At 43.8% G+C, this 12,933-nt stretch overlaps 1 protein-coding gene across 2 annotated transcripts in view; it reads right to left on the reverse strand.

Annotated features, from left to right (window-relative positions):
* The window catches only part of LOC141173207 (NXPE family member 1-like), a 263,120-nt gene extending 251,599 nt beyond the window's left edge, over window positions 1–11,521 (reverse strand). For both annotated transcript variants that reach the window (XM_073657840.1, XM_073657838.1), the window contains exon 1: window positions 11,333–11,521. The gene's annotated coding sequence lies outside the window, so the exon portion shown is untranslated. The remainder of the gene's footprint in view (window positions 1–11,332) is intronic.
* Window positions 11,522–12,933: the final 1,412 nt, after the last annotated feature.

Here is a 12,933-nt window from a genome sequence, read left to right on the forward strand (position 1 = left end):
ACACCTTTGAATGTGTTTTCTATATGTTTCTATGTGTTTTTGTTTGCCTGCCATTGGTTTTAACGGTGTTCGACGGTGTTCGACGGTGTTCTAAGGTGTTCGACGAAAAGTTCCTCGAACATCCCGGTGTTCGACGAACCGAACCGAACCCGAACACTACGGGGGTGGCTCAACACTAGTTAACAGCAGCTCAGATTAGAGACCAGGTCAATGCCACACAGAGTTCTAGCAGCAGACACATCTCTACAACAACTGTTAAGAGGAGACTTTGTGCAGCAGGCCTTCATGGTAAAATAGCTGCTAGGAAACCACTGCTAATTACAGGCAACAAGCAGAAGAGACTTGTTTGGGCTAAAGAACACAAGGAATGGACATTAGACCAGTGGAAATCTGTGCTTTGGTCTGATGAGTCCAAATTTGAGATCTTTGGTTTCAACCACAGTGTCTTTGTGCGACGCAGAAAAGGTGAACGGATGGACTCTACATTCCTAGTTCCCATTGTGAAGCATGGAGGAGGAGGTGTGATGGTGTGGGGGTGCTTTGCTGCTGACACTGTTGGGGATTTATTCAAAATTGAAGGCATACTGAACCAGCATGGCTACCACAGCATCTTGCAGCGGCATGCTATTCCATCCGGTTTGCGTTTAGTTGGACCATCATTTATTTTTCAACAGGACAATGACCCCAAACACACCTCCAGGCTGTGTAAGGGCTATTTCACCAAGAAGGAGAGTGATGAGGTGCTACGCCAGATGACCTGGCCTCCACAGTCACCAGACCTGAACCCAATCGAGATGGTTTGGGGTGAGCTGGACTGCAGAGTGAAGGCAAAAGGGCCAACAAGTGCTAAGCATCTCTGGGAACTCCTTCAAGATTGTTGGAAGACCATTTCCGGTGACTACCTCTTGAAGCTCATCAAGAGAATGCCAAGAGTGTGCAAAGCAGTCATCAAAGCAAAAGGTGGCTACTTTGAAGAACCTAGAATATAAGATATGTTTTCAGTTGTTTCACACTTTTTTGTTAAGTATATAATTCCACATGTGTTAATTCACAGTTTTGATGCCTTCAGTGTGAATGTACAATTTTCATAGTCATGAAAATACAGAAAAATCTTTAAATGAGAAGGTGTGTCCAAACTTTTGGTCTGTACTGTATATATATATATATATATATATATATATATATATATATATATATATATATATATATATATAATATATTATATATATATATATATATATATATATATATATATATATATATGTTGTGGAATACCTATACTAACTATAAACAAGAAAATCTCTCCCTGACTCAACAGCAGCTCTCCCTACTCTGCCTGTTTCCGGGGTAGACTATGACGAGCATAGCGGCGCCCGGTCTTATATAGATCTGATGACGCTGTGCGGCCAGCCAATCACTGTAATGCCCACAACCAACATGGCTACGGCATTACAGTACGTGGCAAGCAATCCCTGCATGTTCATTAGCTCTCTAAAGAGCACCAAACATGCAGGGGGGACCCGAGCTCCCGCCTGAGGAACCCGGAAATACTCACTGAGCGTCGAGCTCGTCAAGCACAGTGATCCTCGGGCGAGTACCGAGTAATGGTGAGCATGTTCGCTCATCACTAGACATGACATCTTGGATGACAAAAAAGTAAACATGTTTCTCTACCTTGACCTATCTAACAGTCCAGATGGCATCTGAGTGCTCTCTGATTTTTCATGGACCCATAGACTTGCATTGCTAATTTTAATCCAATACTTGGATCAAAATTGGATAAATCTCTGCAATTTTGTACAGACCATTTCGTCCGCAATAAAAAAAACGGAAATGTGAACATCCCCATACATTGTACTAGTTATGAGTTCTATCCATGAAAAATGTGGACAGAAAAAAATCAGCTGTCTGAATGCTCATTAATCCTAATTAGTGCTAATTTGTCCCTGATACGAAGGACAAATACAAAACAGGAGCTCTAGGACTATGTGCTTTTCAGTGCCGGTGACAAGTAATTGAAGCCCCATAATTGTTTTATTACTTTTTTGTTCACATTGTGGCATAATTTATTTGAAGAAGGTTAGAGTAATATATTGGAGGACCAAGTTTTTCCTCTCATATATTGCATACGTGCAGCATGTAAGGAATTGGGGGCTCTGGATCTTCAAAGCAGTAACAGCTTCAAGAATAATGGCTTCTCCTGTACAGTGATTAAGTGTCCAAAATATTGATTCTCAAATCGAACACTTACCCCATAACTAATGCAGAGTATAGCAGAAGGAAGCAACAGTTTCTGAGACCAAGTACATAACCAATAGGCCACTTCTATGGCGCTATCAGACACTGCTTCTGTGGCACCCCTGCTGCGCATGAGTGCCACAGATCCTAGAGGGGTGCATGGACGGATTTCTCCACAAGAGGCCCCCACAGCATACACACACCTCCACCTTCCACCTCAGACCACCAGAGGGAGCCCGTTAGGGATATAAAAAGGGAAAGTGGAGCTAGGCAGTTCAGTCTAGTCTGTGAGAGAGTTCCTCTGGAGAGTTCAGCAAGTACAGGTCTGAAAACAGAGTCGAGCTCAGTCTAGAGAACACTGCTAACAGTTCAGCAGTGTAGCACGAGGCTCCTGCAAGCTAGACTCAGGGAGCTCAGTTAGAGCCCAAGGCGTGCTGACGCCATCAGAGCGGTGAAGTTTGGCAAGCTGCCGCTAGTGTGTATAGCCTAGTGAAGGCCTCGAGCACGGCCGAAGGCTAGAGGAGAGAGTAGCATTGGGGGTAGAGGAGCTGTACAAGCTCACCCCAGAAAACATATACCGGACACCGGGTCCGCGTCCACGGGGCTGTATATCCCCTGTACAGACAACTGGAGACCCCTGGAAGACTTCAGGTCCCAGGATCACCCAAGAGCTGATACGTACCAGAGCCAGGAGTCACGGAGACCCCGCAAGCTGGGAGCGTGTACTCCAAGAGAAGGCCCTACCACAAAGTCAGCTGGTGCAGGACAGAGACAAAGTTAGGCCTAGCTCCAGGCAGGTCAGAAACTTACTACGCAAAGGCAAGAAACAGGAGGCCCTATACCCGCTCACTGGGGAGAATCCTGATATGCACCCTTCACCCTACAGTGCACCTGAATGTGCCTGAACTTCCATCAGTAAAAGGTACTGAAGTGAACTGTGTGTTTGCCTATCCTTCTTCAGAGGGATCTCTGTCCTGCATCCCTACATCCATGCTGCCCTGAGGCCTAGCTCCACCTGTGGGGAGCTATACCACCCAAGCTGCCTTAACACTGGCCTCAGTGGGCTGCCGCAGCTCTGGTGAACCTCACCAGGCACCACAGGTGGCGTCACAAACTTTCACTTAATTATCCACCCTTTTAAAGAGAGGCCCAGGGTACAGGCCCGGGAGCCGACTACCGCGATATCCCCAAAACTAACAACAAGGCCTGGGCGCCGAGTCCTCCCCATCCCCTAGGCGCGTCACTTCTGTACTGCTTCCCTTCTAAAAATACGACTTCTAGGGAAGCTATCATTAGAAAATCGCCTATTATTTTAATCAGATTTTTGGGTTAAATATACAGTACAGACCAAAAGTTTGGACACACCTCATTTAATGATTTTTCTGTATTTTCATGACTGTGAAAATTGTACATTCACACTGAAGGCATCAAAACTATGAATTAACACATGTGGAATTATATACTTAACAAAAAAGTGTGAAACAACTAAAAATATGTCTTATATTCTAGCTAAAAGTAGCCACTTTTTGCTTTGATGACTGCTTTGCACACTCTTGGCATTCTCTTGATGAGCTTCAAGAGGTAGTCACCGGAAATGGTCTTCCAACAATCTTGAAGGAGTTCCCAGAGATGCTTAGCATTTGTTGGCCCTTTTGCCTTCACTCTGCGGTCCAGTTCACCCCAAACCATCTCGATTGGGTTAAGGTCTGGTGACTGTGGAGGCCAGGTCATCTGGCGTAGCACCTCATCACTCTCCTTCTTGGTCAAATAGCCCTTACACAGCCTGGAGGTGTGTTTGGGGTCATTGTCCTGTTGAAAACTAAATGATGGTCCAACTAAACGCAAACCGGATGGAATAGCATACCGCTGCAAGATGCTGTGGTAGCCATGCTGGTTCAGTATGCCTTCAATTTTGAATAAATCCCCAACAGTGTAACCAGCAAAGCACCCCCACACCATCACACCTCCTCCTCCATGCTTCACGGTGGGAACCAGGCATGTAGAGTCCATCCTTTCACCTTTTCTGCATCGCACAAAGACACGGTGGATGGAACCAAAGATCTCAAATTTGGACTCATCAGACCAAAGCACAGATTTCCACTGGTCTAATGTCCATTCCTTGTGTTCTTTAGCCCAAACAAGTCTCTTCTGCTTGTTGCCTGTCCTTAGCAGTGGTTTCCTAGCAGCTATTTTACCATGAAGGCCTGCTGCACAAAGTCTCCTCTTAACAGTTGTTGAAGAGATGTGTCTGCTGCTAGAACTCTGTGTGGCATTGACCTGGTCTCTAATCTAAGCTGCTGTTAACCTGTGATTTATGAGGCTGGTGACTCGGATAAACTTATCCTCAGTAGCAGAGGTGACTCTTGGTCTTCCTTTCCTGGGGCCGTCCTCATGTCAGCCAGTTTCTTTGTAGCGCTTCATGGTTTTTGCGACTGCACTTGGGGATACTTTCAAAGTTTTCCCAATTTTTCGGACTGACTGACCTTCATTTCTTAAAGTAATGATGGCCACTCGTTTTTCTTATTTAGCTGCTTTTTTCTTGCCATAATACAAATTCTAACAGCCTATTCAGTAGGACTACCAGCTGTGTATCCACCAGACTTCTGCACAAGACAACTGATGGTCCCAACCCCATTTATAAGACAAGAAATCCCACTTATTAAACCTGACAGGGCACACCTGTGAAGTGAAAACCATTTCCGGTGACTACCTCTTGAAGCTCGTCAAGAGAATGCCAAGAGTGTGCAAAGCAGTCAGTGCAAAATTGAAGGCATACAGAACCAGCATGGCTACCACAGCATCTTGCAGCGGCATGCTATTCCATCTGGTTTGCGTTTAGTTGGACCATCATTTATTTTTCAACAGGACAATGACCCCAAACACACCTCCAGGCTGTGTAAGGGCTATTTCACCAAGAAGGAGAGTGATGAGGTGCTACGCCAGATGACCTGGCCTCCACAGTCACCAGACCTGAACCCAATCGAGATGGTTTGGGGTGAGCTGGACCGCAGAGTGAAGGCAAAAGGGCCAACAAGTGCTAAGCATCTCTGGGAACTCCTTCAAGATTGTTGGAAGACCATTTCCAGTGACTACCTCTTGAAGCTCATCAAGAGAATGCCAAGAGTGTGCAAAGCAGTCATCAAAGCAAAAGGTGGCTACTTTGAAGAACCTAGAATATAAGATATATTTTCAGTTGTTTCACACTTTTTTGTTAAGTATATAATTCCACATGTGTTAATTCATAGTTTTGATGCCTTTAGTGTGAATGTACAATTTTCATAGTGATGAAAATACAGAAAAATCTTTAAATGAGAAGGTGTGTCCAAACTTTTGGTCTGTACTGTATATATCTTTTAATGCTGTCAATGTTTTTTTTTATTTCATATGGCAGTCTTCATTAACAATAAAAGATAGAAATCTTGCAATTTTCACATTGACCACTTGGGCTTTTTTTTATACTCTGTGGTTTGTATTGAAGCATCTAATAAGTATGAAAAGGTCTCTGTACAGTGAGTGGTATCATGGTCACCTTTTATAACTGGTGGATTCTGTTTTATGTTTTGTGTTTAGAGGTGTTACCTCTCATTATAATCCTGCCTATGGTGATATGGAGCTTGCTCAAAATTCTACCTGAACGAACAGGAAGTCTAAAAAAGCGCCAATGACCAATGTGAAAATTGCAAGTTTGCAAATTTTACTTTTAATTCAGATTGTAATAGGAAAAAAAAATACATTGCCAACATTATTTAAAAATGATATGTAACCCAACAATCTGATTTAATGATTATGTCATATTCTGATGATGCATTCCTTGTAACACTTCTTAGATAGGAGCTGCTGACAACAGGAAAACCGTATCCTGGTCCCAGTGTACTGTCAAGTGTGGGGTGCATCACACTCACTTGTAGGTCGCAGGCCTCCACCATCTCCAGGCCTCCATCTTCAGGAGCCACTGCACCCAACTCAGGGGACACCAAGTTCTTTTCAACAAACAGAAGTTTATTGGACAGTTCAAGTTCATTAGGCTGTAACATGTGGAATAAATAGGGCACAGTACTTCTTATTCCTTAATTCCTTAGCACAACACATCTTCAGCCCTATCATTCGTTCCTTCTGGACTATCCCTATGCCCACTGACTCCATCAGCCCGAGGGATTTTCGGTCCAGTTCTGCAATGCACCCAGAATCCGCTACTTTTGCTTCACACGGTTCCGCGTCCATCTTCACCTGTGTGCCAGAGGACATGATGCGCCCTTCAGCCCCCAAGCTGGGCCTTGGGCTCCCACATTGCCAGAATGTCCGCACGGGATTCTAGTACGGCCTTCCACTTCCTTGAACAATTGATACATGCTGACCCTAGCAGCCCACTGCCCTTGAATGTGACCTTGTTACTGCACTTCCCTATGTGTGTCACTACCGAGAAGTGATTGCTTTTCACTAGCCCTAACTCGCTCCCGCTGTGAGCTTGTCCTAAACATTAACTTTGCCTTATTCTATACCTTCAGCTAACTACAGTTACCATCCTATAACAGTCTGTACTAAGCCTTTTGCCCTTATTTTATGTCCTATCCTTATACTGTACACACTATGCATATTATACTTTACATTGCTATCTTAACCCCTTTACCCCCGAGGGTGGTTTGCACGTTAATGACCAGGCCAATTTTTACAATTCTGACCACTGTCACTTTATGAGGTAATTACTCTGGAACGCTTCAACGGATCCCCCTGATTCTGAGATTGTTTTTTCATGACATATTGTACTTCATGATTGTGGTAAAATTTCTTCGATATCACTTGTGTTTATTTGTGAAAAAAACAGAAATTTGGCGAAAATTTTGAAAATTTTGCAATTTTCAAAATTTGAATTTTTATGCCCTTAAATCAGAGAGATATGTCACACAAAACACTTAAAAAATAACATTTCCCACATGTCTACTTTACATCAGCACAATTTTGGAACCAAAATTTTTTTTTGTTAGGGAGCTATAAGGGTTAAAAGTTGACCAGCGATTTCTCATTTTTCCAACAAAATTTACAAAACCATTTTTTTAGGGACCACATCATATTTGAAGTCACTTTGAGAGGTCTTTATGACAGAAAATACTCAAAAGTGACACCATTCTAAAAATTGCACCCCTCAAGGTGCTCAAAACCACATTCAAGAACTTTATTAACTCTTTAGGTGCTTCACAGGAATTTTTGGAATGTGGAAGAAAAAAATGAACATTTAACTTTTTTCACAAAAATGTTACTTTAGACCCATTTTTTTTTTTTTTTCACAGGGGTAACAAGAAAAAATGGACCCCAAAATTTGTTGCGCAATTTGCCCTGGGCACGCATACACCCCATATGTGGGAAAAACTACTGTTTGGGCGCACGGCAGGGCTCGAAAGGGAAGGAGCGCCATTTGACTTTTTGATTGTAAAATTTGCTTGAATAATTAGCGGATGCCATGTTGCGTTTGGAGAGCTCCTGTGTGCCTAAACATTGGAGCTCCCCCACAAGTGACCCCAATTTGGAAACTAGACCCCCCAAGGCACCTATCTAGATGCATAGTGAGCACTTGGAACCCCTAGGTGCTTCACAAATTGATTCGTAAAAATGAAAAAGTATTTTTTTTCCACTTTTTCATTTTTACGAATACATTTGTGAAGCACCTGGGGGTTCCAAGTGCTCACTATGCATCAAGATAGGTGCCTTGGGTGGTCTAATTTCCAAAATGGGGTCACTTGTGGGGGAGCTCAAATGTTTAGGCACACAGGGGCTCTCCAAACGCAACATGGTTCCAATTTGTTAGCGGACACCATGTCGTGTTTGGAGAGCTCCTGTGTGCCTAAACATTGGAGCTCCCCCACAAGTGACCCCATTTTGGAAACTAGACCACCCAAGGCACCTATCTAGATGCATAGTGAGCACTTGGAACCCCCAGGTGCTTCACAAATTGATTTGTAAAAATGAAAAAGTGTTTTTTTTTCCACTTTTTCATTTTTACGAATCAATTTGTGAAGCACCTGGGGGTTCCAAGTGCTCACTATGCATCTAGATAGGTGCCTTGGGTGGTTTAGTTTCCAAAATGGGGTCACTTGTGGGGGAGCTCTAATGTTTAGGCACACAGGGGCTCTCCAAACGCAACATGGCGTCCGCTAACAATTTGAGCCGATTTTCCATTCAATTTGTTAGCGGACACCATGTCGTGTTTGGAGAGCCCCTGATGTGCCTAAACAGTGGAGCTCCCCCACAAGTGACCCCATTTTGGAAACTATACCCCTCAAGGATTTTATTAAGGGGTATAGTGAACATTTTGAACCCAGAGGTATGACACAGAATTTGATAACATTAGGTCATCATATTGAATAAGTTGTCATTAGTCTTGAGCTCAAGTGCTTGCTACTTGAGTTTGCATCGGGTACTCAGGTATGCACCATGTACTGCGTGTGCTTGAGTGACATGCTCGAGTCCCTGCCCCGCATGTTTCACGGTTATTAGACACCCAAAAAAAAAACATGCGGGGATTGCTCGTGCATGGCAGGCAATCCCCGCAAAGTTTTTTTGGCCGTGAAGCATATGTGGCGGAGACTCGAGCATGTCACTCAAATACCCACGATGCTCAATGCATACCAGAGCACCCGATGCAAATTCAAGTAGTGAGCACTTGAGCTCAACACTAGTCGCCATATCGTCATCTTTTTTTCTTACTTTTGAAAAAAATCCCAACCCCATAACAACCCTAACCCCAAACCTAGCCCTAACCCTAGCCCAACCCTAACCCTAGCACAAACCCAACCCGAGAGTTTATTTTTTATGCCTTTCCTCGTGCGGTATAAGTGATTAGACGACCTTATTCTTCGGGTCGGTGCGACTACAGCGATACCAGAATCATATGGGGTTTTTATGATTGACAGCTGTCACACACTAAAAGACACATTTTTTGTAAAATCTAGTTTTTGCATCGCCATATTTTGAGAGCTATAATTTTGCCAGATTTTGGCAGACAGTCATGTGACGGCTTGTTTTTTGCGGGATGAGTAGACGTTGTTATTGGTGCCATTTTCAGGCACGTGACATTTTTTTATCGCTTTCTATTCCGATTTTTGGGAGGCAGAATAAACAAAAACCAACAATTCATGAATTGTTTTTTTTTTTTTTTTTATGCCATTCCGCATGTGGTAAAATTGATAAGGCAGCTTTATTCTTTGGGTCAGTACGTTTACAGCGGTACCACATTTATATAGTTTTTCTATGTTTTGCACTTTTACATAATAAAAGCAATTTTAAAGAAAAAAATATTTTTTAGCATCGCTTTATTCTGAGAGCTATAACTTTTTTATTTTTTGGCTGATGGAGCGATATGGCAGCTTGTTTTTGCGGGACGAGATGACGTTTTCAGCGGTACCATTTTTATCTATATTTGTCTTTTTGATCACGTGTTATTCCATTTTTTGTTTGGCGGTATGGTGATAAAGCATTGTTTTTTGCTTCGTTTTTTATTTTTATTTTTTACTGTGTTCACTTAAGGGGTTAACTAGTGGGACAGTTTTATAGGTCAGGTCATTCTGGATGCGGTGATACCAAATATGTGTACTTTTATGGTTTTCTTTGTTTTTTTTTATAATAATATTTATTGATGGGTACATTATATTTTTATTTTTGGTGGATTATTTTTTTTCAAATATTTTTACAATTTTTTTTTTTTCACTTTATGACACATTTTACACTTTTTTACTTTGTCCCACTATGGGACTTTCACTTTTTTTTCTCTGATCGCCTGCATGGCACAGGAATGCAGCACCATCCCTGTGCCATGCAGGCTGTCAGTGCTGGACAGGGAGAAGATAGTTTGGAGATGCACTGCGCAACATACTGGAAGCCGCGGCAGACAGCACTGGAGGCCGGAAGAGGAGGTGAGTATCGGCGATCACCTCCCCTTGCCACCGCAATGCTGCGATCGACTGCAATCGACTTCAATCGCAGCATTGCGGGGGTTAATGTGCCGCTCCCTGCACATAGCACTGGGTGTCAGCTGTGACAATCAGCTGACACCCGGCGGCGATCGCGCCCGCACAGCCTGTGTGCGGGCGAAATCGCCAGGGCGTATACATACGTATCTGGTCCATAAGTCCCAGGGCACAGATACGTACTAATATGCCCTATGTCGTACAGGGGTTAATAGTACTTATACTACTCTATATCACATTACACACTAGATGCATAGAAACATAAGACACTATTCACATTACACAATTTTGAAGCGATTGATGTCTTCAGGGGTAGGAACACAGCAGCACAGTCCACCACTCTTACAATTGCATCAATCAGCACTGGAGTCCTGGGTTCAAATCCCACCAAGGACAAAATTTGCAAGGAGTTTGTATGTTCTCCCCGTGTTTGCGTGGGTTTCCTCCGGGTTCTCCGGTTTCATCCCACATTCCAAAGACAAACTGATAGGGAATTTTGATTATGAGCCCCAATGGGGACAGTTCCCATAATATCTGTAAAGCGCTGTGGAATTAATGGCGCTATATAAGTGAGTAAAATAAATAAATAAATACCGTAAATTATTTCAGTCTAAGCAGCTCCTAGCTTTGTGCTTCTGCCGGGAGCCAGAGACATGGTGACTCCCTGTTTTACTGGGTGAGCTGACATGGCCATATACATAATGAACAATGTAATAGTATACAGATCCAAGTGTAGGTAAGCAATGTAACATAATCACTGGGTGTAAAGTGAATACAGAGTATGCAATGAATGACACCCAATATCTTGCACATAATGATTGGTGACATCATTGCTATTTTGAACTTACGTTTGTGAATTAAATATACAAAATAAAATGGTTAATACACGTTTATCTAATTATGATTTCTGTGCATACATTTGCATCGGCAATTTAATGCTATTTTAATTCCATAGGGTATTGTAATGGACAGATATTGTCAAGGCTAGCTGATCTAAGACCACTAGTACCTGTCATATCAAATGATACAAGTATATGACCCCTTTGCTATTACAAACTCTGGTTTATAAACTGATTGAAACAAAAATAAAAGATGTAAACCGTTTAGGTATCTACAGAAAAATAAATGGTACGTACCTCTAATAATGTTCTCACTGCTTAATCTGTCAAAGTGGATGAATGTGCAGCATTTTACACTACAGAACAAGGAACTAATTCATGCTACAATTTTTGTTTCCACGCTATCCAGAAAGCAGAGCAGCAGCAGTGGCTCTGTGAGCAGCAGAATACATAATAGAGAACAGTTTTCAAGTGGCCATATAAAAAGCCTTTGAGAATTGATGGGTGTGTGAGGCCCTTCCCTATGTTGGCTTATCAATAAACTTTACTCCTTAGACTCTTCACAGTAGAGTTACAGTATAATGAAAAAGTAACCTGATATTAGCCAGGTTAAGCCAGACTTTCACCTATTTTTCTTCTTAACTTCAAAACCAACATATTCTGGCGCGTCTTCTGTATAACCAGAAATCCAAAGACACTGCTATTGATGAGCGAGCACTAAATTGCTCGGGTACTCATTGTTCGAGTCGAGCAAATTGGAATACTTGAGTGCTCGGTCTGACGCGCCCCCTGGGCCAGTGCTGTTTGGGGATTACCCGGAGCCGGATCAGATGGGGGTTGTAGTCTCCGAGTGGCGGCGACCCGGTCCGTGCCCAGGGTGTCAAACTCAGTGTGTGGCAGTCTTTACAGATGTTATTGGTGTTCTTAATGTCGACTACGCCACCCATTGATTTGCGGTCAAAAGGCCGCCGCTGCAGAAGGGTCCGCTGAGGCTGTTGGTATGTGTGCAGCTGTGGTAGTATAACCCCCAACGGGAGGGGTATAGCCTCAGGGGGTCAGATGTAGAGGATGGTGGTTGTGCAGGTGCAGGATGAATCAGCAAGAAGACTCAGAGTCGGGCTGTGCAGTTCAGGGGTTTTTACTTACGGGTGTTCTTATGGTCACTCTGGCCTGAAGCGACCACCTGAGCCGTGCTGCGTCCACCAGGTCCTGGACTCGGCCAACCCCCCAAGTAATTCTGGAGCGTGGTCCTGAGCTCCTGTCTGACTTTCCCTCTCTTCTGGCCGTTCTCACTAGGGATCCACTTATGTCCGGCTCCCTCGGGTCTCTTGGTGGGTACACCTCTTCTGGGTTCCCTGACCCTATACTTGGTATGCCTTCCGAGTGGATTTAGTGAGGGTCGTGGCAGATCCTGCCCACGACCTCCGGTTCCTGGCTAAGGTGTGCTTTTCTCTCTGCCAGCTTGGGATCCGGTACCCTGGGTGCCAACCCTTCACCCTGCTGCTTGTATTCTGGGGTCTTGGGGTTCCTTCTTCTTCTCTCTGGGTCCTTCTGACTCCTCTCTCTCTCTCTCAGACTTGGCCTTGGAGCTGGGCCCAGCCGGAACCACAACTCCCTGTCAGCCCTTCTGGCTGAGCTTCTCTGCTCTGCTCCTCTGACTAAACTCTGACAGACTGACTCACTCTACAAAAGACCCTGTCCTAAGATGGTGCCCACCTTATATACTCCCTCTATGTGTGAGCTCAGGTGACCAGCACCCAATGAGCTCCTAGCCTTACCCAGACTGCTCCCCCTATCTGCCCCTACACTACTGGGATGTTCCACCCCCCCTCCCACTCCAGCCAGGGACAGACACTATCGTACCTGCACATATATTGGTGGGAGTACCGTCGATCTGT

The sequence above is a fragment of the Phyllobates terribilis genome, unplaced genomic scaffold (assembly GCF_046119375.1).
Source record: "Phyllobates terribilis strain yellow unplaced genomic scaffold, ASM4611937v1 Scaffold_12__6_contigs__length_324123572, whole genome shotgun sequence".
In the NCBI taxonomy this organism is placed as follows: domain Eukaryota; kingdom Metazoa; phylum Chordata; class Amphibia; order Anura; family Dendrobatidae; genus Phyllobates; species Phyllobates terribilis.